Raw genomic sequence first — 23,822 nt, 5'->3', positions numbered from 1 at the left:
CATGTCAACAATGGATCTGACTGAGGGCCTCCAGGAGAGAGGCCCAAGCAACATGCGCCCCGAGGAGCGTCTTGCCACATGTCACCTCTGGTTCTGACTGAGCGCCTCCAGGAGAGAGGCCCAAGCAAGACGCGCCCTGAGGAGCGTCTTGTCACATGTCAACACTGGGTCTTTCTGAGCGCCTCCAGGAGAGAAGCCCAAGCAAGACGCGCCCCGAGGAGCGTCTTGCCACATGTCAGCACTCGGTCTGACTGAGCGCCTCCAGGAGAGAGGCCCAAGCAAGACGCGCCCCGAGGAGCGTCTTGCCACATGTCACCTCTGGTTCTGACTGAGCGCCTCCAGGAGAGAGGCCCAAGCAAGACGCGCCCTGAGGAGCGTCTTGTCACAAGTCAACACTGGGTCTTTCTGAGCGCCTCCAGGAGAGAAGCCAAAGCAACACGCGCCCCGAGGAGCGTCTTGCCACATGTCAGCACTCGGTCTGACTGAGCGCCTCCAGGAGAGAGGCCCAAGCAAGAAGCGCCCCGAGGAGCGTCTTGCCACATGTCAACACTGGGTCTGACTGAGCGCCTCCAGGAGAGAAGCCCAAGCAAGACGCGCCCCGAGGAGCTTCTTGCCACATGTCAGCACTCGGTCTGACTGAGCGCCTCCAGGAGAGAGGCCAAAGCAAGACGCGCCCCGAGGAGCGTCTTAAAACATGTCAACACTGGGTCTGACTGAGCGCCTCCAGGAGAGAGGCCCAAGCAAGACGCGCCCCGAGGAGCGTCTTGCCACATATCAACACTGGGTCTGACTGAGCGCCTCCAGGGGAGAGGCCCAAGCAAGACGCGCCCCGAGGAGCGTCTTGCCACATGTCAACAATGGGTCTGACTGAGGGCCTCCAGGAGAGAGGCCCAAGCAAGACGCGCCCCGAGGAGCGTCTTGCCACATGTCAACAATGGGTCTGACTGAGGGCCTCCAGGAGAGAAGCCCAAGCAAGACGCGCCCCGAGGAGCGTCTTGACACATGTCAGCACTGGGTCTGACAGAGGGCCTCCAGGAGAGAGGCCCAAGCAAGACGCGCCCCGAGGAGTGTCTTGCCACATGTCACCACTTGGTCTGACTGAGCGCCTCCAGGAGAGAGGCCCAAGCAACACGCGCCCCGAGGAGCGTCAGGCCACATGTCACTACTCAGTCTGACTGAGCGCCTCCAGGAGAGAGGCCCAAGCAACACGCGCCCCGAGGAGTGTCTTGACACATGTCAACACTGGGTCTGACAGAGGGCCTCCAGGAGAGAGGCCCAAGCAAGACGCGCCCCGAGAAGTGTCTTGCCACATGTCACCACTTGGTCTGACTGAACGCCTCCAGGAGAGAGGCCCAAGCAACACGCGCCCCGAGGAGCATCAGGCCACATGTCACCACCTGGTCTGACTGAGCGCCTCCAGGAGAGAGGCCCAAGCAACACGCGCCCCGAGGAGCGTCAGGCCACATGTCACTACTCATTCTGATTGAGCGCCTCCAAGAGAGAGGCCCAAGCAAGACGCGCCCCGAGGAGCGTCTTGCCACGTGTCAACAATGGGTCTTACTGAGGGCCTCCAGGAGAGAAGCCCAAGCAAGACGCGCCCCGAGGAGCTTCTAGCCACATGTCAGCACTCGGTCTGACTGAGCGCCTCCAGGAGAGAGGCCAAAGCAAGATGCGCCCTGAGGAGTGTCTTGCCACATGTCACCACTTGGTCTGACTGAGCGCCTCCAGGAGAGAGGCCCAAGCAACACGCGCCCCGAGGAGCGTCAAGCCACATGTCACTACTCAGTCTGACTGAGCGCCTCCAGGAGAGAGGCCCAAGCAAGACGCGCCCCGAGGAGCGTCTTGCCACGTGTCAACACTGGGTCTGATTGAGGGCCTTCTGGAGAGAGGCCCAAGCAAGACGCGCCCCGAGGAGCGTCTTGCCACATGTCAACAATGGTTCTTACTGAGGGCCTCCAGGAGAGAAGCCCAAGCAAGACGCGCCCCGAGGAGCTTCTTGCCACATGTCAGCACTCGGTCTGACTGAGCGCCTCCAGGAGAGAGGCCAAAGCAAGACGCCCCCCGAGGAGCGTCTTGACACATGTCAACACTGGGTCTGACAGAGGGCCTCCATGAGAGAGGCCCAAGCAAGACGCGCCCCGAGGAGTTTCTTACCAAATGTCAACACTGGGTCTGACTGAGCGCCTCCAGGAGAGAAGCCCAAGCAAGACGCGCCCCAGGAGCTTCTTGCCACATGTCAGCACTCGGTCTGACTGAGCGCCTCTAGGAGAGAGGCCAAAGCAGGACGCGCCCCGAGGAGCGTCTTTCCACGTGTCACCACTGGGTCTGACTGAGCGCCTCCAGGAGAGAGGCCCAAGCAAGATGCGCCACGAGGAGCGTCTTGCCACATGTCAACACTGGGTCTGACTGAGCGCCTCCAGGAGAGAGGGCCAAGCAAGACGCGCCCCGAGGAGCGTCTTACCACATGTCAACACTGGGTCTGACTGAGCGCCTCCAGGAGAGAGGCCCAAGAAAGACGCGACCCGAGGAGAATCTTGCCACATGTCAGCACTGGGTCTGACTGAGCGCCTCCAGGAGAGAGGCCCCAGCAAGACGCGCCCCGAGGAGCGTCTTGCCTTATGTCAGCACCCGGTCTGACTGAGCGCCTCCAGGAGAGAGGCCCAAGCAAGACGCGCCCCGAGGAGCGTCTTGCCACATGTCAACAATGGGTCTGACTGAGGGACTCCAGGAGAGAGGCCCAAGCAAGATGCGCCCGGAGGAGCGTCTTGCCACATGTCAACACTGGGTCTGACAGAGGGCCTCCAGGAGAGGGGTCCAAGAAAGACGCGCCCCGAGGAGCGTCTTGCCACATGTCACCTCTGGTTCTGACTGAGCGCCTCCAGGAGAGAGGCCCAAGCAAGACGCGCCCCGAGGAGCGTCTTGTCACATGTCAACACTGGGTCTGTCTGAGCGCCTCCAGGAGAGAAGCCCAAGCAAGACGCGCCCCGAGGAGTGTCTTGCCACATGTCAACAATGGGTCTGACTGAGGGCCTCCAGGAGAGAAGCCCAAGCAAGACGCGCCCCGAGGAGCGTCGTGACACATGTCATCACTGGGTCTGACAGAGGGCCTCCAGGAGAGAGGCCCAAGCAAGACGCGCCCCGAGGAGTGTCTTGCCACATGTCACCACTGGGTCTGACTGAGCGCCTCCAGGAGAGAGGCCGAAGCAAGATGCGCCCCGAGGAGCGTCAGGCCACATGTCACTACTCAGTCTGACTGAGCGCCTCCAGGAGAGAGGCCCAAGCAAGACGCGCCCTGAGGAGCGTCTTGCCACATGTCAACACTGGGTCTGAAAGAGGGCCTCCAGGGGAGAGGCCCAAGCAAGACGCGCCCCGAGGAGTGTCTTGCCACATGTCACCTCTGGTTCTGACTGAGCGCCTCCAGGAGAGAGGCCCAAGCAAGACGTGCCCCGAGGAGCGTCTTGTCACATGTCAACACTTGGTCTTTCTGAGCGCCTCCAGGAGAGAAGCCCAAGCAAGACGTGCCCCGACGAGCGTCTTGCCACATGTCAACAATGGGTCTGACTGAGGGCCTCCAGGAGAGAAGCCCAAGCAAGACACGCCCCGAGGAGCGTCTTGCCACGTGTCAACACTGGGTCTGATTGAGGGCCTACTGGAGAGAGGCCCAAGCAAGACGCGCCCCGAGGAGCGTCTTGCCACATGTCAACAATGGTTCTTACTGAGGGCCTCCAGGAGAGAAGCCCAAGCAAGACACGCCCCGAGGAGCGTCTTGCCACATGTCAGCACTCGGTCTGACTGAGCGCCTCGAGGAGAGAGGCCAAAGCAAGACGCCCCCCGAGGAGCGTCTTGACACATGTCAACACTGGGTCTGACAGAGGGCCTCCATGAGAGAGGCCCAAGCAAGACGCCCCCCGAGGAGTGTCTTGCCAAATGTCAACACTGGGTCTGACTGAGCGCCTCAGGGAGAGAGGTCCAAGCAAGACGCGCCCCGAGGAGCGTCTTGCCACATGTCACCTCTGGTTCTGACTGAGCGCCTCCAGGAGAGAGGCCCAAGCAAGACGTGCCCCGAGGAGCGTCTTGTCACACGTCAACACTTGGTCTTTCTGAGCGCCTCCAGGAGAGAAGCCCAAGCAAGACGCGCCCCGAGGAGCGTCTTGCCACATGTCAACAATGGGTCTGACTGAGGGCCTCCAGGAGAGAAGCCCAAGCAACACGCGGCCCGAGGAGCGTCTTGCCACATGTCAGCACTCGGTCTGACTGAGCGCCTCCAGGAGAGAGGCCAAAGCAAGACGCACCCCGAAGAGTGTCTTGACACATGTCAACACTGGGTCTGACAGAGGGCCTCTATGAGAGAGGCCCAAGCAAGACGCGCCCCGAGGAGTATCTTGCCAAATGTCAACACTGGGTCTGACAGAGGGCCTCCAGGAGAGAGGCCCAAGCAAGACGCGCCCCGAGAAGTGTTTCGCCACATGTCACCACTTGGTCTGACTGAGCGCCTCCAGGAGAGAGGCCCAAGCAACACGCGCCCCGAGGAGCGTCTGGCCACATGTGACCACTTGGTCTGACTGAGCGCCTCCAGGAGAGAGGCCCAAGCAACACGCGCCCCGAGGAGAGTCAGGCCACATGTCACTACTCATTCTGACTGAGCGCCTCCAGGAGAGAGGCCCAAGCAACATACGCCCCGAGGAGCGTCAGGCCACATGTCACTACTCAGTCTGATTGAGCTCCTCCAGGAGAGAGGCCCAAGCAAGACGCGCCCCGAGGAGTGTCTTGCCACATGTCACCTCTGGTTCTGACTGAGCGCCTCCAGGAGAGAGGCCCAAGCAAGACGTGCCCCGAGGAGCGTCTTGTCACATGTCAACACTTGGTCTTTCTGAGCGCCTCCAGGAGAGAAGCCCAAGCAAGACGCGCCCCGAGGAGCGTCTTGCCACATGTCAACAATGGGTCTGACTGAGGGCCTCCAGGAGAGAAGCCCAAGCAACACGCTGCCCGAGGAGCGTCTTGCCACATGTCAGCACTCGGTCTGACTGAGCGCCTCCAGGAGAGAGGCCAAAGCAAGACGCGCCCCGAGGAGTGTCTTGCCACATGTCACCTCTGGTTCTGACTGAGCGCCTCCAGGAGAGAGGCCCAAGCAAGACGTGCCCCGAGGAGCGTCTTGTCCCATGTCAACACTTGGTCTTTCTGAGCGCCTCCAGGAGAGAAGCCCAAGCAAGACGCGCCCCGAGGAGCTTCTTGCCACATGTCAACAATGGGTCTGACTGAGGGCCTCCAGGAGAGAAGCCCAAGCAACACGCGGCCCGAGGAGCGTCTTGCCACATGTCAGCACTCGGTCTGACTGAGCTTCTCCAGGAGAGAGGCGAAAGCAAGAAGCGCCCCGAGGAGTGTCTTGACACATGTCAACACTGGGTCTGACAGAGGGCCTCCAGGAGAGAGGCCCAAGCAAGACGCGCCCCGAGGAGTGTCTTGCCACATGTCAACACTGGGTCTGACAGAGGGCCTCCAGGAGAGAGGCCCAAGCAAGACGCGCCCCGAGAAGTGTCTTGCCACATGTCACCACTTGGTCTGACTGAGCGCCTCCAGGAGAGAGGCCCAAGCAACACGCGCCCAGAGGAGCATCAGGCCACATGTCACCACTTGGTCTGACTGAGCGCATCCAGGAGAGAGGCCCAAGCAACACGCGCCCCGAGGAGCGTCAGGCCACATGTCACTACTCATTCTGATTGAGCGCCTCCAGGAGAGAGGCCCAAGCAAGACGCGCCCCGAGGAGCGTCTTGCCACGTGTCAACACTGGGTCTGATTGAGGGCCTTCTGGAGAGAGGCCCAAGCAAGAAGCGCCCCGAGGAGCTTCTTGCCACATGTCACTATTCAGTCTGACTGAGCGCCTCCAGGAGAGAGGCCCAAGCAAGACGCGCCCCGAGGAGCGTCTTGCCACATGTCAACAATGGGTCTTACTGAGGGCCTCCAGGAGAGAAGCCCAAGCAAGATGCGCCCCGAGGAGCTTCTTGCCACATGTCAGCACTCGGTCTGACTGAGCGCCTCCAGGAGAGAGGCCAAAGCAAGATGCGCCCTGAGGAGTGTCTTGCCACATGTCACCACTTGGTCTGACTGAGCGCCTCCAGGAGAGAGGCCCAAGCAACACGCGCCCCGAGGAGCGTCAAGCCACATGTCACTACTCAGTCTGACTGAGCGCCACCAGGAGAGAGGCCCAAGCAAGACGCGCCCCGAGGAGCGTCTTGCCACGTGTCAACACTGGGTCTGATTGAGGGCCTTCTGGAGAGAGGCCCAAGCAAGACGCGCCCCGAGGAGCGTCTTGCCACATGTCAACAATGGTTCTTACTGAGGGCCTCCAGGAGAGAAGCCCAAGCAAGACGCGCCCCGAGGAGCTTCTTGCCACATGTCAGCACTCGGTCTGACTGAGCGCCTCCAGGAGAGAGGCCAAAGCAAGACGCCCCCCGAGGAGCGTCTTGACACATGTCAACACTGGGTCTGACAGAGGGCCTCCATGAGAGAGGCCCAAGCAAGACGCGCCCCGAGGAGTTTCTTACCAAATGTCAACACTGGGTCTGACTGAGCGCCTCCAGGAGAGAAGCCCAAGCAAGACGCGCCCCGAGGAGCTTCTTGCCACATGTCAGCACTCGGTCTGACTGAGCCCCTCTATGAGAGAGGCCCAAGCAAGACGCGCCCCGAGGAGTATCTTGCCAAATGTCAACACTGGGTCTGACAGAGGGCCTCCAGGAGAGAGGCCCAAGCAAGACGCGCCCCGAGAAGTGTTTCGCCACATGTCACCACTTGGTCTGACTGAGCGCCTCCAGGAGAGAGGCCCAAGCAACACGCGCCCCGAGGAGCGTCTGGCCACATGTGACCACTTGGTCTGACTGAGCGCCTCCAGGAGAGAGGCCCAAGCAACACGCGCCCCGAGGAGAGTCAGGCCACATGTCACTACTCATTCTGACTGAGCGCCTCCAGGAGAGAGGCCCAAGCAACATACGCCCCGAGGAGCGTCAGGCCACATGTCACTACTCAGTCTGATTGAGCTCCTCCAGGAGAGAGGCCCAAGCAAGACGCGCCCCGAGGAGTGTCTTGCCACATGTCACCTCTGGTTCTGACTGAGCGCCTCCAGGAGAGAGGCCCAAGCAAGACGTGCCCCGAGGAGCGTCTTGTCACATGTCAACACTTGGTCTTTCTGAGCGCCTCCAGGAGAGAAGCCCAAGCAAGACGCGCCCCGAGGAGCGTCTTGCCACATGTCAACAATGGGTCTGACTGAGGGCCTCCAGGAGAGAAGCCCAAGCAACACGCTGCCCGAGGAGCGTCTTGCCACATGTCAGCACTCGGTCTGACTGAGCGCCTCCAGGAGAGAGGCCAAAGCAAGACGCGCCCCGAGGAGTGTCTTGCCACATGTCACCTCTGGTTCTGACTGAGCGCCTCCAGGAGAGAGGCCCAAGCAAGACGTGCCCCGAGGAGCGTCTTGTCCCATGTCAACACTTGGTCTTTCTGAGCGCCTCCAGGAGAGAAGCCCAAGCAAGACGCGCCCCGAGGAGCTTCTTGCCACATGTCAACAATGGGTCTGACTGAGGGCCTCCAGGAGAGAAGCCCAAGCAACACGCGGCCCGAGGAGCGTCTTGCCACATGTCAGCACTCGGTCTGACTGAGCTTCTCCAGGAGAGAGGCGAAAGCAAGAAGCGCCCCGAGGAGTGTCTTGACACATGTCAACACTGGGTCTGACAGAGGGCCTCCAGGAGAGAGGCCCAAGCAAGACGCGCCCCGAGGAGTGTCTTGCCACATGTCAACACTGGGTCTGACAGAGGGCCTCCAGGAGAGAGGCCCAAGCAAGACGCGCCCCGAGAAGTGTCTTGCCACATGTCACCACTTGGTCTGACTGAGCGCCTCCAGGAGAGAGGCCCAAGCAACACGCGCCCAGAGGAGCATCAGGCCACATGTCACCACTTGGTCTGACTGAGCGCATCCAGGAGAGAGGCCCAAGCAACACGCGCCCCGAGGAGCGTCAGGCCACATGTCACTACTCATTCTGATTGAGCGCCTCCAGGAGAGAGGCCCAAGCAAGACGCGCCCCGAGGAGCGTCTTGCCACGTGTCAACACTGGGTCTGATTGAGGGCCTTCTGGAGAGAGGCCCAAGCAAGAAGCGCCCCGAGGAGCTTCTTGCCACATGTCACTATTCAGTCTGACTGAGCGCCTCCAGGAGAGAGGCCCAAGCAAGACGCGCCCCGAGGAGCGTCTTGCCACATGTCAACAATGGGTCTTACTGAGGGCCTCCAGGAGAGAAGCCCAAGCAAGATGCGCCCCGAGGAGCTTCTTGCCACATGTCAGCACTCGGTCTGACTGAGCGCCTCCAGGAGAGAGGCCAAAGCAAGATGCGCCCTGAGGAGTGTCTTGCCACATGTCACCACTTGGTCTGACTGAGCGCCTCCAGGAGAGAGGCCCAAGCAACACGCGCCCCGAGGAGCGTCAAGCCACATGTCACTACTCAGTCTGACTGAGCGCCACCAGGAGAGAGGCCCAAGCAAGACGCGCCCCGAGGAGCGTCTTGCCACGTGTCAACACTGGGTCTGATTGAGGGCCTTCTGGAGAGAGGCCCAAGCAAGACGCGCCCCGAGGAGCGTCTTGCCACATGTCAACAATGGTTCTTACTGAGGGCCTCCAGGAGAGAAGCCCAAGCAAGACGCGCCCCGAGGAGCTTCTTGCCACATGTCAGCACTCGGTCTGACTGAGCGCCTCCAGGAGAGAGGCCAAAGCAAGACGCCCCCCGAGGAGCGTCTTGACACATGTCAACACTGGGTCTGACAGAGGGCCTCCATGAGAGAGGCCCAAGCAAGACGCGCCCCGAGGAGTTTCTTACCAAATGTCAACACTGGGTCTGACTGAGCGCCTCCAGGAGAGAAGCCCAAGCAAGACGCGCCCCGAGGAGCTTCTTGCCACATGTCAGCACTCGGTCTGACTGAGCCCCTCTAGGAGAGAGGCCAAAGCAAGACGCGCCCCGAGGAGCGTCTTTCCACGTGTCACCACTGGGTCTGACTGAGCGCCTCCAGGAGAGAGGCCCAAGCAAGATGCGCCCCGAGGAGCGTCTTGCCACATGTCAACACTGGGTCTGACTGAGCGCCTCCAGGAGAGAGGCCCAAGCAAGACGCGCCCCGAGGAGCGTCTTACCACATGTCAACACTGGGTCTGACTGAGCGCCTCCAGGAGAGAGGCCCAAGAAAGACGCGCCCCGAGGAGAATCTTGCCACATGTCAGCACTGGGTCTGACTGAGCTTCTCCAGGAGAGAGGCCCCAGCAAGACGCGCCCCGAGGAGCGTCTTGCCTTATGTCAGCACTCGGTCTGACTTAGCGCCTCCAGGAGAGAGGCCCAAGCAAGACGCGCCCCGAGGAGCGTCTTGCCACATGTCAACAATGGGTCTGACTGAGGGCCTCCAGGAGAGAGGGCCAAACAAGATGCGCCCGGAGGAGCGTCTTGCCACATGTCAACACTGGGTCTGACAGAGGGCCTCCAGGAGAGAGGCCCAAGCAAGACGCGCCCCGAGGAGCGTCTTGTCACATGTCAACACTGGGTCTGTCTGAGCGCCTCCAGGAGAGAAGCCCAAGCAAGACGCGCCCCGAGGAGTGTCTTGCCACATGTGAATAATGGGTCTGACTGAGGGCCTCCAGGAGAGAGGCCCAAGCAACATACGCCCCGAGGAGCGTCAGGCCACATGTCACTACTCAGTCTGATTGAGCTCCTCCAGGAGAGAGGCCCAAGCAAGACGCGCCCCGAGGAGTGTCTTGCCACATGTCACCTCTGGTTCTGACTGAGCGCCTCCAGGAGAGAGGCCCAAGCAAGACGTGCCCCGAGGAGCGTTTTGTCACATGTCAACACTTGGTCTTTCTGAGCGCCTCCAGGAGAGAAGCCCAAGCAAGACGCGCCCCGAGGAGCGTCTTGCCACATGTCAACAATGGGTCTGACTGAGGGCCTCCAGGAGAGAAGCCCAAGCAACACGCTGCCCGAGGAGCGTCTTGCCACATGTCAGCACTCGGTCTGACTGAGCGCCTCCAGGAGAGAGGCCAAAGCAAGACGCGCCCCGAGGAGTGTCTTGCCACATGTCACCTCTGGTTCTGACTGAGCGCCTCCAGGAGAGAGGCCCAAGCAAGACGTGCCCCGAGGAGCGTCTTGTCCCATGTCAACACTTGGTCTTTCTGAGCGCCTCCAGGAGAGATGCCCAAGCAAGACGCGCCCCGAGGAGCTTCTTGCCACATGTCAACAATGGGTCTGACTGAGGGCCTCCAGGAGAGAAGCCCAAGCAACACGCGGCCCGAGGAGCGTCTTGCCACATATCAGCACTCGGTCTGACTGAGCTTCTCCAGGAGAGAGGCGAAAGCAAGAAGCGCCCCGAGGAGTGTCTTGACACATGTCAACACTGGGTCTGACAGAGGGCCTCCAGGAGAGAGGCCCAAGCAAGACGCGCCCCGAGGAGTGTCTTGCCACATGTCAACACTGGGTCTGACAGAGGGCCTCCAGGAGAGAGGCCCAAGCAAGACGCGCCCCGAGAAGTGTCTTGCCACATGTCACCACTTGGTCTGACTGAGCGCCTCCAGGAGAGAGGCCCAAGCAACACGCGCCCCGATGAGCATCAGGCCACATGTCACCACTTGGTCTGACTGAGCGCCTCCAGGAGAGAGGCCCAAGCAACACGCGCCCCGAGGAGCGTCAGGCCACATGTCACTACTCATTCTGATTGAGCGCCTCCAGGAGAGAGGCCCAAGCAAGACGCGCCCCGAGGAGCGTCTTGCCACGTGTCAACACTGGGTCTGATTGAGGGCCTTCTGGAGAGAGGCCCAAGCAAGACGCGCCCCGAGGAGCTTCTTGCCACATGTCACTATTCAGTCTGACTGAGCGCCTCAAGGAGAGAGGCCCAAGCAAGACGCGCCCCGAGGAGCGTCTTGCCACATGTCAACAATGGGTCTTACTGAGGGCCTCCAGGAGAGAAGCCCAAGCAAGATGCGCCCCGAGGAGCTTCTTGCCACATGTCAGCACTCGGTCTGACTGAGCACCTCCAGGAGAGAGGCCAAAGCAAGATGCGCCCTGAGGAGTGTCTTGCCACATGTCACCACTTGGTCTGACTGAGCGCCTCCTGGAGAGAGGCCCAAGCAACACGCGCCCCGAGGAGCGTCAAGCCACATGTCACTACTCAGTCTGACTGAGCGCCACCAGGAGAGAGGCCCAAGCAAGACGCGCCCCGAGGAGCGTCTTGCCACGTGTCAACACTGGGTCTGATTGAGGGCCTTCTGGAGAGAGGCCCAAGCAAGACGCGCCCCGAGGAGCGTCTTGCCACATGTCAACAATGGTTCTTACTGAGGGCCTCCAGGAGAGAAGCCCAAGCAAGACGCGCCCCGAGGAGCTTCTTGCCACATGTCAGCACTCGGTCTGACTGAGCGCCTCCAGGAGAGAGGCCAAAGCAAGACGCCCCCCGAGGAGCGTCTTGACACATGTCAACACTGGGTCTGACAGAGGGCCTCCATGAGAGAGGCCCAAGCAAGACGCGCCCCGAGGAGTTTCTTACCAAATGTCAACACTGGGTCTGACTGAGCGCCTCCAGGAGAGAAGCCCAAGCAAGACGCGCCCCGAGGAGCTTCTTGCCACATGTCAGCACTCGGTCTGACTGAGCACCTCTAGGAGAGAGGCCAAAGCAAGACGCGCCCCGAGGAGCGTCTTTCCACGTGTCACCACTGGGTCTGACTGAGCGCCTCCAGGAGAGATGCCCAAGCAAGACGCGCCCCGAGGAGCTTCTTGCCACATGTCAACAATGGGTCTGACTGAGGGCCTCCAGGAGAGAAGCCCAAGCAACACGCGGCCCGAGGAGCGTCTTGCCACATGTCAGCACTCGGTCTGACTGAGCTTCTCCAGGAGAGAGGCGAAAGCAAGAAGCGCCCCGAGTAGTGTCTTGACACATGTCAACACTGGGTCTGACTGAGCGCATCCAGGAGAGAGGCCCAAGAAAGACGCGCCCCGAGGAGAATCTTGCCACATGTCAGCACTGGGTCTGACTGAGCTTCTCCAGGAGAGAGGCCCCAGCAAGACGCGCCCCGAGGAGCGTCTTGCCTTATGTCAGCACTCGGTCTGACTGAGCGCCTCCAGGAGAGAGGCCCAAGCAAGACGCGCCCCGAGGAGCGTCTTGCCACATGTCAACAATGGGTCTGACTGAGGGCCTCCAGGAGAGAGGCCCAAGCAAGATGCGCCCGGAGGAGCGTCTTGCCACATGTCAACACTGGGTCTGACAGAGGGCCTCCAGGAGAGAGGCCCAAGCAAGACGCGCCCCGAGGAGCGTCTTGCCACATGTCAACAATGGGTCTGACTGAGGGCCTCCAGGAGAGAAGCCCAAGCAAGACGAGCCCCGAGGAGCGTCTTGCCACATGTCAACACTGGGTCTGTCTGAGCGCCTCCAGGAGAGAAGCCCAAGCAAGACGCGCCCCGAGGAGTGTCTTGCCACATGTCAACAATGGGTCTGACTGAGGGCCTCCAGGAGAGAAGCCCAAGCAAGACGAGCCCCGAGGAGCGTCTTGACACATGTCAACACTGGGTCTGACAGAGGGCCTCCAAGAGAGAGGCCCAAGCAAGACGCGCCCCGAGGAGTGTCTTGCCACATGTCACCACTAGGTCTGACTGAGCGCCTCCAGGAGAGAAGCCCAAGCAAGACGCGCCCTGAGGAGCGTCTTACCACATGTCAACACTGGGTCTGACAGAGGGCCTCCAGGAGAGAGGCCCAAGCAAGACGCGCCCCGAGGAGTGTCTTGCCACATGTCACCTCTGGTTCTGACTGAGCGCCTCCAGGAGAGAGGCCCAAGCAGGACGTGCCCCGAGGAGCGTCATGTCCCATGTCAACACTTGGTCTTTCTGAGCGCCTCCAGGAGAGAAGCCCAAGCAAGACATGCCCCGAGGAGCGTCTTGCCACATGTCAACAATGGGTCTGACTGAGGGCCTCCAGGAGAGAAGCCCAAGCAAGACACGCCCCGAGGAGCGTCTTGCCACGTGTCAACACTGGGTCTGATTGAGGGCCTTCTGGAGAGAGGCCCAAGCAAGACGCGCCCCGAGGAGCGTCTTGCCACATGTCAACAATGGTTCTTACTGAGGGCCTCCAGGAGAGAAGCCCAAGCAAGACACGCCCCGAGGAGCTTCTTGCTACATGTCAGCACTCGGTCTGACTGAGCGCCTCGAGGAGAGAGGCCAAAGCAAGACGCCCCCCGAGGAGCGTCTTGACACATGTCAACACTGGGTCTGACAGAGGGCCTCCATGAGAGAGGCCCAAGCAAGACGCCCCCCGAGGAGTGTCTTGCCAAATGTCAACACTGGGTCTGACTGAGCGCCTCAGGGAAAGAGGTCCAAGCAAGACGCGCCCCGAGGAGCGTCTTGTCACATGTCAACACTTGGTCTTTCTGAGCGCCTCCAGGAGAGAAGCCCAAGCAAGACGCGCCCCGAGGAGCGTCTTGCCACATGTCAACAATGGGTCTGATTGAGGGCCTCCAGGAGAGAAGCCCAAGCAACACGCGGCCCGAGGAGCGTCTTGCCACATGTCAGCACTCGGTCTGACTGAGCGCCTCCAGGAGAGAGGCCAAAGCAAGACGCGCCCCGAGGAGTGTCTTGACACATGTCAACACTGGGTCTGACAGAGGGCCTCTATGAGAGAGGCCCAAGCAAGACGCGCCCCGAGGAGTGTCTTGCCAAATGTCAACACTGGGTCTGACAGAGGGCCTCCAGGAGAGAGGCCCAAGCAAGACGCGCCCCGAGAAGTGTTTCGCCACATGTCACCACTTGGTCTGACTGAGGGCCTCCAGGAGAGAGGCCCAAGCAACACGCGCCACGAGGAGCGTCAGGCCACGTGTCACCACTGGGTCTGATTGAGGGCCTTCTGGAGAGAGGCCTAAGCAAGACGCGCCCCGAGGAGCGTCTTGCCACATGTCACCACTTGGTCTGACTGAGCGCCTCCAGGAGAGAGGCCCAAGCAACACGCGCCACGAGGAGCGTCAGGCCACATGTCACTACTCAGTCTGACTGAGCACCTCCAGGAGAGAGGCCCAAGCAAGACGCGCCCCGAGGAGCGTCTTGCCACATGTCAAATATGGGTCTTACTGAGGGCCTCCAGGATAGAAGCCCAAGCAAGACGCGCCCCGAGGAGCTTCTTGCCACATGTCAGCACTCGGTCTGACTGAGCGCCTCCAGGAGAGAGGCCAAAGCAAGACGCGCCCCGAGGAGCGTCTTGACACATGTCAACACTGGGTCTGACAGAGGGCCTCCATGAGAGAGGCCCAAGCAAGACGCGCCCCGAGGAGTGTCTTGCCACATGTCAACACTGGGTCTGACAGAGGGCCTCCAGGAGAGAGGCCCAAGCAAGACGCGCCCCGAGGAGTGTCTTGCCACATGTCACCACTTGGTCTGACTGAGCGCCTCCAGGAGAGAGGCCCAAGCAACACGCGCCCAAAGGAGCGTCAAGCCACATGTCACTACTCAGTCTGACTGAGCGCCTCGAGGAGAGAGGCCCAAGCAAGACGCGCCCCGAGGAGCGTCTTGCCACGTGTCAACACTGGGTCTGATTGAGGGCCTTCTGGAGAGAGGCCCAAGCAAGACGCGCCCCGAGGAGCGTCTTGCCACATGTCAACAATGGTTCTTACTGAGGGCCTCCAGGAGAGAAGCCCAAGCAAGACACGCCCCGAGGAGCTTCTTGCCACATGTCAGCACTCGGTCTGACTGAGCGCCTCGAGGAGAGAGGCCAAAGCAAGACGCCCCCCGAGGAGCGTCTTGACACATGTCAACACTTGGTCTGACAGAGGGCCTCCATGAGAGAGGCCCAAGCAAGACGCCCCCCGAGGAGTGTCTTGCCAAATGTCAACACTGGGTCTGACTGAGCGCCTCAGGGAGAGAGGTCCAAGCAAGACGCGCCCCGAGGAGCGTCTTGCCACATGTCACTACTCGGTCTGACTGAGCGCCTCAGGGAGAGAGGTCCAAGCAAGACGCGCCCCGAGGAGCGTCTTGCCACATGTCAACACTGGGTCTGACTGAGTGCCTCCATGAGAGAAGCCCCAGCAAGACGCGCCCCGAGGAGCGTCTTGCCACATGTCACTACTCGGTCTGTTTGAGCGCCTCCAGGAGAGAGGCCCAAGCAAGACGTGCCCCGAGGAGCGTCTTGCCACATGTCAACAATGGGTCTGACTGAGGGCCTCCAGGAGAGAAGCCCAAGCAAGACACGCCCCGAGGAGCGTCTTGCCACATGTCAACACTGGGTCTGACTGAGCGCCTCCAGGAGAGAGGCCCAAGCAAGACGCGCCCCGAGGCGCGTCTTGCCACATGTCAACACTGGGTCTGACTGAGCGCCTCCAGGAGAGAGGCCCAAGCAAGACGCGCCCCGAGAAGCGTCTTGCCACATGTCAACAATGGGTCTGACTGAGGGCCTCCAGGAGAGAGGCCCAAGCAAGATGCGCCCGGAGGAGCGTCTTGCCTCATGTCAACACTGGGTCTGACAGAGGGCCTCCAGGAGAGAGGCCCAAGCAAGACGCGCCCCGAGGAGCGTCTTGCCACATGTCACCTCTGGTTCTGACTGAGCGCCTCCAGGAGAGAGGCCCAAGCAAGACGGTCCCCGAGGAGCGTCTTGTCACATGTCAACACTGGGTCTGTCTGAGCGCCTCCAGGAGAGAAGCCCAAGCAAGACGCGCCCCGAGGAGCGTCTTGCCACATGTCAACAATGGGTCTGACTGAGGGCCTCCAGGAGAGAAGCCCAAGCAAGACGCGCCCCGAGGAGCGTCTTGACACATGTCAACACTGGGTCTGACAGAGGGCCTCCAGGAGAGAGGCCCAAGCAAGACGCGCCCCGAGGAGTGTCATGCCACATGTCACCACTGGGTCTGACTGAGCGCCTCCAAGAGAGAGGCCCAAGCAACACGCGCCACGAGGAGCGTCAGGCCACATGTCACTACTCAGTCTGACTGAGCACCTCCAGGAGAGAGGCCCAAGCAAGACGCGCCCCGAGGAGCGTCTTGCCACATGTCAAATATGGGTCTTACTGAGGGCCTCCAGGATAGAAGCCCAAGCAAGACGCGCCCCGAGGAGCTTCTTGCCACATGTCAGCACTCGGTCTGACTGAGCGCCTCCAGGAGAGAGGCCAAAGCAAGACGCGCCCCGAGGAGCGTCTTGACACATGTCAACACTGGGTCTGACAGAGGGCCTCCATGAGAGAGGCCCAAGCAAGACGCGCCCCGAGGAGTGTCTTGCCACATGTCAACACTGGGTCTGACAGAGGGCCTCCAGGAGAGAGGCCCAAGCAAGACGCGCCCTGAGGAGTGTCTTGCCACATGTCACCACTTGGTCTGACTGAGCGCCTCCAGGAGAGAGGCCCAAGCAACACGCGCCCAAAGGAGCGTCAAGCCACATGTCACTACTCAGTCTGACTGAGCGCCTCCAGGAGAGAGGCCCAAGCAAGACGCGCCCCGAGGAGCGTCTTGCCACGTGTCAACACTGGGTCTGATTGAGGGCCTTCTGGAGAGAGGCCCAAGCAAGACGCGCCCCGAGGAGCGTCTTGCCACATGTCAACAATGGTTCTTACTGAGGGCCTCCAGGAGAGAAGCCCAAGCAAGACACGCCCCGAGGAGCTTCTTGCCACATGTCAGCACTCGGTCTGACTGAGCGCCTCGAGGAGAGAGGCCAAAGCAAGACGCCCCCCGAGGAGCGTCTTGACACATGTCAACACTTGGTCTGACAGGGGGCCTCCATGAGAGAGGTCCAAGCAAGACGCCCCCCGAGGAGTGTCTTGCCAAATGTCAACACTGGGTCTGACTGAGCGCCTCAGGGAGAGAGGTCCAAGCAAGACGCGCCCCGAGGAGCGTCTTGCCACATGTCACTACTCGGTCTGACTGAGCGCCTCAGGGAGAGAGGTCCAAGCAAGACGCGCCCCGAGGAGCATCTTGCCACATGTCAACACTGGGTCTGACTGAGTGCCTCCATGAGAGAAGCCCCAGCAAGACGCGCCCCGAGGAGGGTCTTGCCACATGTCACTACTCGGTCTGTTTGAGCGCCTCCAGGAGAGAGGCCCAAGCAAGACGTGCCCCGAGGAGCGTCTTGCCACATGTCAACAATGGGTCTGACTGAGGGCCTCCAGGAGAGAAGCCCAAGCAAGATGTGCCCCGAGGAGCGTCTTGCCACATGTCAACACTGGGTCTGTCTGAGGGCCTCCAGGAGAGAGGCCCAAATAAGACGCGCCGCGAGGAGCGTCTTGCCACATGTCAACACTGGGTCTGACTGAGGGCCTCCAGGAGAGAAGCCCAAGCAAGATGCGCCCCGAGGAGCGTCTTGCCACATGTCAGCACTCGGTCTGACTGAGCGCCTCCAGGAGAGAGGCCCAAGCAAGACGCGCCCCGAGGAGCGTCTTGCCACATGTCAACACTGGGTCTGACTGAGCGCCTCCAGGAGAGAGGCCCAAGCAAGACGTGCCCCGAGGAGCGTCTTGCCACATGTGAACACTGGGTCTGACTGAGCGCCTCCAGGAGAGAGGCCCAAGCAAGACGCGCCCGGAGGAGCGTCTTGCAACATGTCAGCACTCGGTCTGACTGAGCGCCTCCAGGAGAGAGGCCCAAGCAAGACGCGCCCCGAGGAGGGTCTTGACACATGTCTCCTCTGGGTCTGACTGAGCGCCTCCAGGAGAGAGGCCCAAGCAAGACGTGCCCCGAGGAGCGTCTTGCCCCATGTCAACACTGGGTCTGACTGAGCGCCTCCAGGAGAGAGGCACGAGGAGCGTCTTGCCACATGTCACCTCTGGGTCTGACTGAGCGCCTCCAGGAGAGAGGCGCTAGCAAGAAACGTCCGAGGAGCGTCTTGCCACATGTCAACAATGGGTCTGACTGAGGGCCTCCAGGAGAGAAGCCCAAGCAAGAAGCTCCCCGAGGAGCATCGTGCCACATGTCAACACTGGGTCTGACTGAGCGCCTCCAGGAGAGAGGCCCAAGAAAGACACGCCCCGAGGAGCATCTTGACACATGTCAACACTGGGTCTGACTGAGGGCCTCCATGAGAGAAGCCCAAGCAAGACGCGCCCCGAGGAGAGTCTTGCCACATGTCAACACTGGGTCTGACAAAGGGCATCCAGGAGAGAGGCCCAAGCAATACGCGCCCCGAGGAGCGTCTTGCCACATGTCAACAATGGGTCTGACTGAGGGCCTCCAGGAGAGAAGCCAAAGCAAGACGCGCCCCGAGGAGCTTCTTTCCACATGTCAACAATGGGTCTTACTGAGGGCCTCCATGAGAGAAGCCCAAGCAAGACGCGCCCCGAGGAGTGTCTTGCCACATGTCAACACTGTGTCTGACTGAGTGACTCCAGGAGAGAGGCCCAAGCAAGACGCGCCCCGAGGAGCGTCTTGCCAGGTGTCAACACTGGGTCTGACTTAGCGCCTCCAGGAGAGAGGCCCAAGCAAGATGCGCCCCGAGGAGCGTCTTGCCACGTGTCACTACTCGGTCTAACTGAGCGCGTCCAGGAGAGAGGTCCAAGCCAGACGCGCCCCGAGGAGCGTCTTGCCAAATGTCACTACTCGGTCTGACTGAGCGCCTCCAGGAGGGAGGTCCAAGCAAGACGCGCCCCGAGGAGCGTCTTGCCACATGTCACTACTCGGTCTGACAGAGCACCTCCAGGAGAGAGGCCCAAGCAAGACGTGCCCCGAGGAGCGTCTTGCCACATGTCAACAATGGGTCTGACTGAGGGCCTCCAGGAGAGAAGCCCAAGCAAGACGCGCCCAGAGGAGCGTCTTGCCACATGTCAACACTGGGTCTGACTGAGCGCCTCCAGGAGAGAAGCCCAAGCAAGACGCGCCCCGAGGAGAGTCTTGCCACATGTCAACACTCGGTCTGACAGAGGGCATTCAGGAGAGAGGCCCAAGCAAGACGCGCCCCGAGGAGCGTCATGCCACATGTCACCTCTGGGTCTGACTGAGCGCCTCCAGGAGAGAGGCGCTAGCAAGAAACGTCCGAGGAGCGTCTTGACACATGTCAACACTGGGTTTGACTGAGCGCCTCCAGGAGAGAGGCCCCAGCAAGACGCGCCCCGAGGATCATCTTGCCACATGTCAGCACTCGGTCTGACTGAGCGCCTCCAGGAGAGAGGCCCAAGAAAGACACGCCCCGAGGAGCATCTTGACACATGTCAACACTGGGTCTGACTGAGGGCCTCCATGAGAGAAGCCCAAGCAAGACGCGCCCCGAGGAGAGTCTTGCCACATGTCAACACTGGGTCTGACAGAGGGCATCCAGGAGAGAGGCCCAAGCAATACGCGCCCCGAGGAGCGTCTTGCCACATGTCAACAATGGGTCTGACTGAGGGCCTCCAGGAGAGAAGCCAAAGCAAGACGCGCCCCGAGGAGCTTCTTTCCACATGTCAACAATGGGTCTTACTGAGGGCCTCCATGAGAGAAGCCCAAGCAAGACGCGCCCCGAGGAGTGTCTTGCCACATGTCAACACTGTGTCTGACTGAGTGCCTCCAGGAGAGAGGCCCAAGCAAGACGCGCCCCGAGGAGCGTCTTGCCACGTGTCAACACTGGGTCTGACTTAGCGCCTCCAGGAGAGAGGCCCAAGCAAGATGCGCCCCGAGGAGCGTCTTGCCACGTGTCACTACTCGGTCTAAATGAGCGCGTCCAGGAGAGAGGTCCAAGCAAGACGCGCCCCGAGGAGCGTCTTGCCAAATGTCACTACTCGGTCTGACTGAGCGCCTCCAGGAGGGAGGTCCAAGCAAGACGCGCCCCGAGGAGCGTCTTGCCACATGTCACTACTCGGTCTGACAGAGCACCTCCAGGAGAGAGGCCCAAGCAAGACGTGCCCCGAGGAGCGTCTTGCCACATGTCAACAATGGGTCTGACTGAGGGCCTCCAGGAGAGAAGCCCAAGCAAGACGCGCCCCGAGGAGAGTCTTGCCACATGTCAACACTCGGTCTGACAGAGGGCATTCAGGAGAGAGGCCCAAGCAATACGCGCCCCGAGGAGCGTCTTGCCACATGTCACCACTGGGTCTGAATGAGCGACTCCAGGAGAGAGGCCCAACCAAGCCGCGCCCCGAGGAGTGTCTTGCCACATGCCAACACTGGGTCTGACTGAGCGCCTCCAGGAGAGAGGCCCAAGCAAGACGCGCCCCGAGGAGCGTCTTGCCACGTGTCAACACTGGGTCTGACTGAGCGCCTCCAGGAGAGAGGCCCAAGCAAGACGCGCCCCGAGGAGCGTCTTTCCACGTGTCACCACTGGGTCTGACTGAGCGCCTCCAGGAGAGAGGCCCAAGCAAGATGCGCCCCGAGGAGCGTCTTGCCACATGTCAACACTGGGTCTGACTGAGCGCCTCCAGGAGAGAGGTTCAAGCAAGACGCGCCCCGAGGAGCGTCTTACCACATGTCAACACTGGGTCTGACTGAGCGCCTCCAGGAGAGAGGCCAAAGAAAGACGCGCCCCGAGGAGCGTCTTGCCACATGTCAGCACTGGGTCTGACTGAGCGCCTCCAGGAGAGAGGCCCCAGCAAGACGCGCCCCGAGGAGCGTCTTGCCTTATGTCAGCACTCGGTCTGACTGAGCGCCTCCAGGAGAGAGGCCCAAGCAAGACGCGCCCCGAGGAGCGTCTTGCCACAGGTCAACAATGGGTTTGACTGAGGGCCTCCAGGAGAGAGGCCCAAGCAAGATGCGCCCGGAGGAGCGTCTTGCCACATGTCAACACTGGGTCTGACAGAGGGCCTCCAGGAGAGAGGCCCAAGCAAGACGCGCCCCGAGGAGCGTCTTGCCACATGTCACCTCTGGTTCTGACTGAGCGCCTCCAGGAGAGAAGCCCAACCAAGACGCGCCCCGAGGAGTGTCTTGCCACATGTCAACACTCGGTCTGACAGAGGGCATTCAGGAGAGAGGCCCAAGCAATACGCGCCCCGAGGAGCGTCTTGCCACATGTCACCACTGGGTCTGAATGAGCGACTCCAGGAGAGAGGCCCAACCAAGACGTGCCCCGAGGAGTGTCTTGCCACATGCCAACACTGGGTCTGACTGAGCGCCTCCAGGAGAGAGGCCCAAGCAAGACGCGCCCCGAGGAGCGTCTTGCCACGTGTCAACACTGGGTCTGACTGAGCGCCTCCAGGAGAGAGGCCCAAGCAAGACGCGCCCCGAGGAGCGTCTTTCCACGTGTCACCACTGGGTCTGACTGAGCGCCTCCAGGAGAGAGGCCCAAGCAAGACGCGCCCCGAGGAGCGTCTTTCCACGTGTCACCACTGGGTCTGACTGAGCGCCTCCAGGAGAGAGGCCCAAGCAAGATGCGCCCCGAGGAGCGTCTTGCCACATGTCAACACTGGGTCTGACTGAGCGCCTCCAGGAGAGAGGTTCAAGCAAGACGCGCCCCGAGGAGCGTCTTACCACATGTCAACACTGGGTCTGACTGAGCGCCTCCAGGAGAGAGGCCCAAGAAAGACGCGCCCCGAGGAGCGTCTTGCCACATGTCAGCACTGGGTCTGACTGAGCGCCTCCAGGAGAGAGGCCCCAGCAAGATGCGCCCCGAGGAGCGTCTTGCCTTATGTCAGCACTCGGTCTGACTGAGCGCCTCCAGGAGAGAGGCCCAAGCAAGACGCGCCCCGAGGAGCGTCTTGCCACATGTCAACAATGGGTTTGACTGAGGGCCTCCAGGAGAGAGGCCCAAGCAAGATGCGCCCGGAGGAGCGTCTTGCCACATGTCAACACTGGGTCTGACAGAGGGCCTCCAGGAGAGAGGCCCAAGCAAGACGCGCCCCGAGGAGCGTCTTGCCACATGTCACCTCTGGTTCTGACTGAGCGCCTCCAGGAGAGAGGCCCAAGCAAGACGCGCCCCGAGGAGCGTCTTGTCACATGTCAACACTGGGTCTGTCTGAGCGCCTCAGGGAGAGAAGCCCAAGCAAGACGCGCCCCGAGGATTTTCTTGCCACATGTCAACAATGGGTCTGACTGAGGGCCTCCAGGAGAGAAGCCCAAGCAAGACGCGCCCCGAGGAGCGTCTTGACACATGTCAACACTGGGTCTGACAGAGGGCCTCCAGGAGAGAGGCCCAAGCAAGACGTGCCCCGAGGAGTGTCTTGCCACATGTCACCACTGGGTCTGACTGAGCGCCTCCAGGAGAGAGGCCCAAGCAAGACGCGCCCCGAGGAGCGTCAGGCCACATGTCACTACTCAGTCTGACTGAGCGCCTCCAGGAGAGAGGCCCAAGCAAGACGCGCCCCGAGGAGCGTCTTGCCACATGTCAACACTGGGTCTGACAGAGGGCCTCTAGGAGAGAGGCCCAAGCAAGACGCGCCCCGAGGAGTGTCTTGCCACATGTCACCTCTGGTTCTGACTGAGCGCCTCCAGGAGAGAGGCCCAAGCAAGACGTGCCCCGAGGAGCGTCTTGTCACATGTCAACACTTGGTCTTTCTGAGCGCCTCCAGGAGAGAACCCCAAGCAAGACGCGCCCCGAGGAGCGTCTTGCCACATGTCAACACTGGGTCTGACTGAGGGCCTCCAGGAGAGAAGCCCAAGCAAGATGCGCCCCGAGGAGCGTCTTGCCACATGTCAGCACTCGGTCTGACTGAGCGCCTCCAGGAGAGAGGCCCAAGCAAGACGTGCCCCGAGGAGCGTCTTGCCACATGTCAACACTGGGTCTGACTGAGCGCCTCCAGGAGAGAGGCCCCAGCAAGACGCGCCCCGAGGAGCGTCTTGCCTTATGTCAGCCCTCGGTCTGACTGAGCGCCTCCAGGAGAGAGGCCCAAGCAAGACGCGCCCCGAGGAGCGTCTTGCCACATGTCAACAATGGGTTTGACTGAGGGCCTCCAGGAGAGAGGCCCAAGCAAGATGCGCCCGGAGGAGCGTCTTGCCACATGTCAACACTGGGTCTGACAGAGGGCCTCCAGGAGAGAGGCCCAAGCAAGACGCGCCCCGAGGAGCGTCTTGCCACATGTCACCTCTGGTTCTGACTGAGCGCCTCCAGGAGAGAGGCCCAAGCAAGACGCGCCCCGAGGAGCGTCTTGTCACATGTCAACACTGGGTCTGTCTGAGCGCCTCAGGGAGAGAAGCCCAAGCAAGACGCGCCCCGAGGAGTGTCTTGCCACATGTCAACAATGGGTCTGACTGAGGGCCTCCAGGAGAGAAGCCCAAGCAAGACGCGCCCCGAGGAGCGTCTTGACACATGTCAACACTGGGTCTGACAGAGGGCCTCCAGGAGAGAGGCCCAAGCAACACGCGCCCCGAGGAGCGTCAGGCCACATGTCACTACTCATTCTGACTGAGCGCCTCCAGGAGAGAGGCCCAAGCAAGACGCGCCCCGAGGAGCGTCTTGCCACATGTCAACAATGGGTCTTACTGAGGGCCTCCAGGAGAGAAGCCCAAGCAAGACGCGCCCCGAGGAGCTTCTTGCCACATGTCAGCACTCGGTCTGACTGAGCGCCTCCAGGAGAAAGGCCAAAGCAAGACGCGCCCCGAGGAGCGTCTTGACACCTGTCAACACTGGGTCTGACAGAGGGCCTCCATGAGAGAGGCCCAAGCAAGACGCGCCCCGAGGAGTGTCTTGCCACATGTCAACACTGGGTGTGACAGAGGGCCTCCAGGAGAGAGGCCCAAGCAAGACGCGCCCTGAGGAGTGTCTTGCCACATGTCACCACTTGGTCTGACTGAGCGCCTCCAGGAGAGAGTCCCAAGCAACACGCGCCCAGAGGAGCGTCAAGCCACATGTCACTACTCAGTCTGACTGAGCGCCTCCAGGAGAGAGGCCCAAGCAAGACGCGCCCCGAGGAGCGTCTTGCCACGTGTCAACACTGGGTCTGATTGAGGGCCTTCTGGAGAGAGGCCCAAG

Source organism: Nothobranchius furzeri, chromosome 7 (genome assembly GCF_043380555.1).
Source record: "Nothobranchius furzeri strain GRZ-AD chromosome 7, NfurGRZ-RIMD1, whole genome shotgun sequence".
Lineage (NCBI taxonomy): Eukaryota > Metazoa > Chordata > Actinopteri > Cyprinodontiformes > Nothobranchiidae > Nothobranchius > Nothobranchius furzeri.
Note: the sequence above shows the minus strand (reverse complement) of the source record.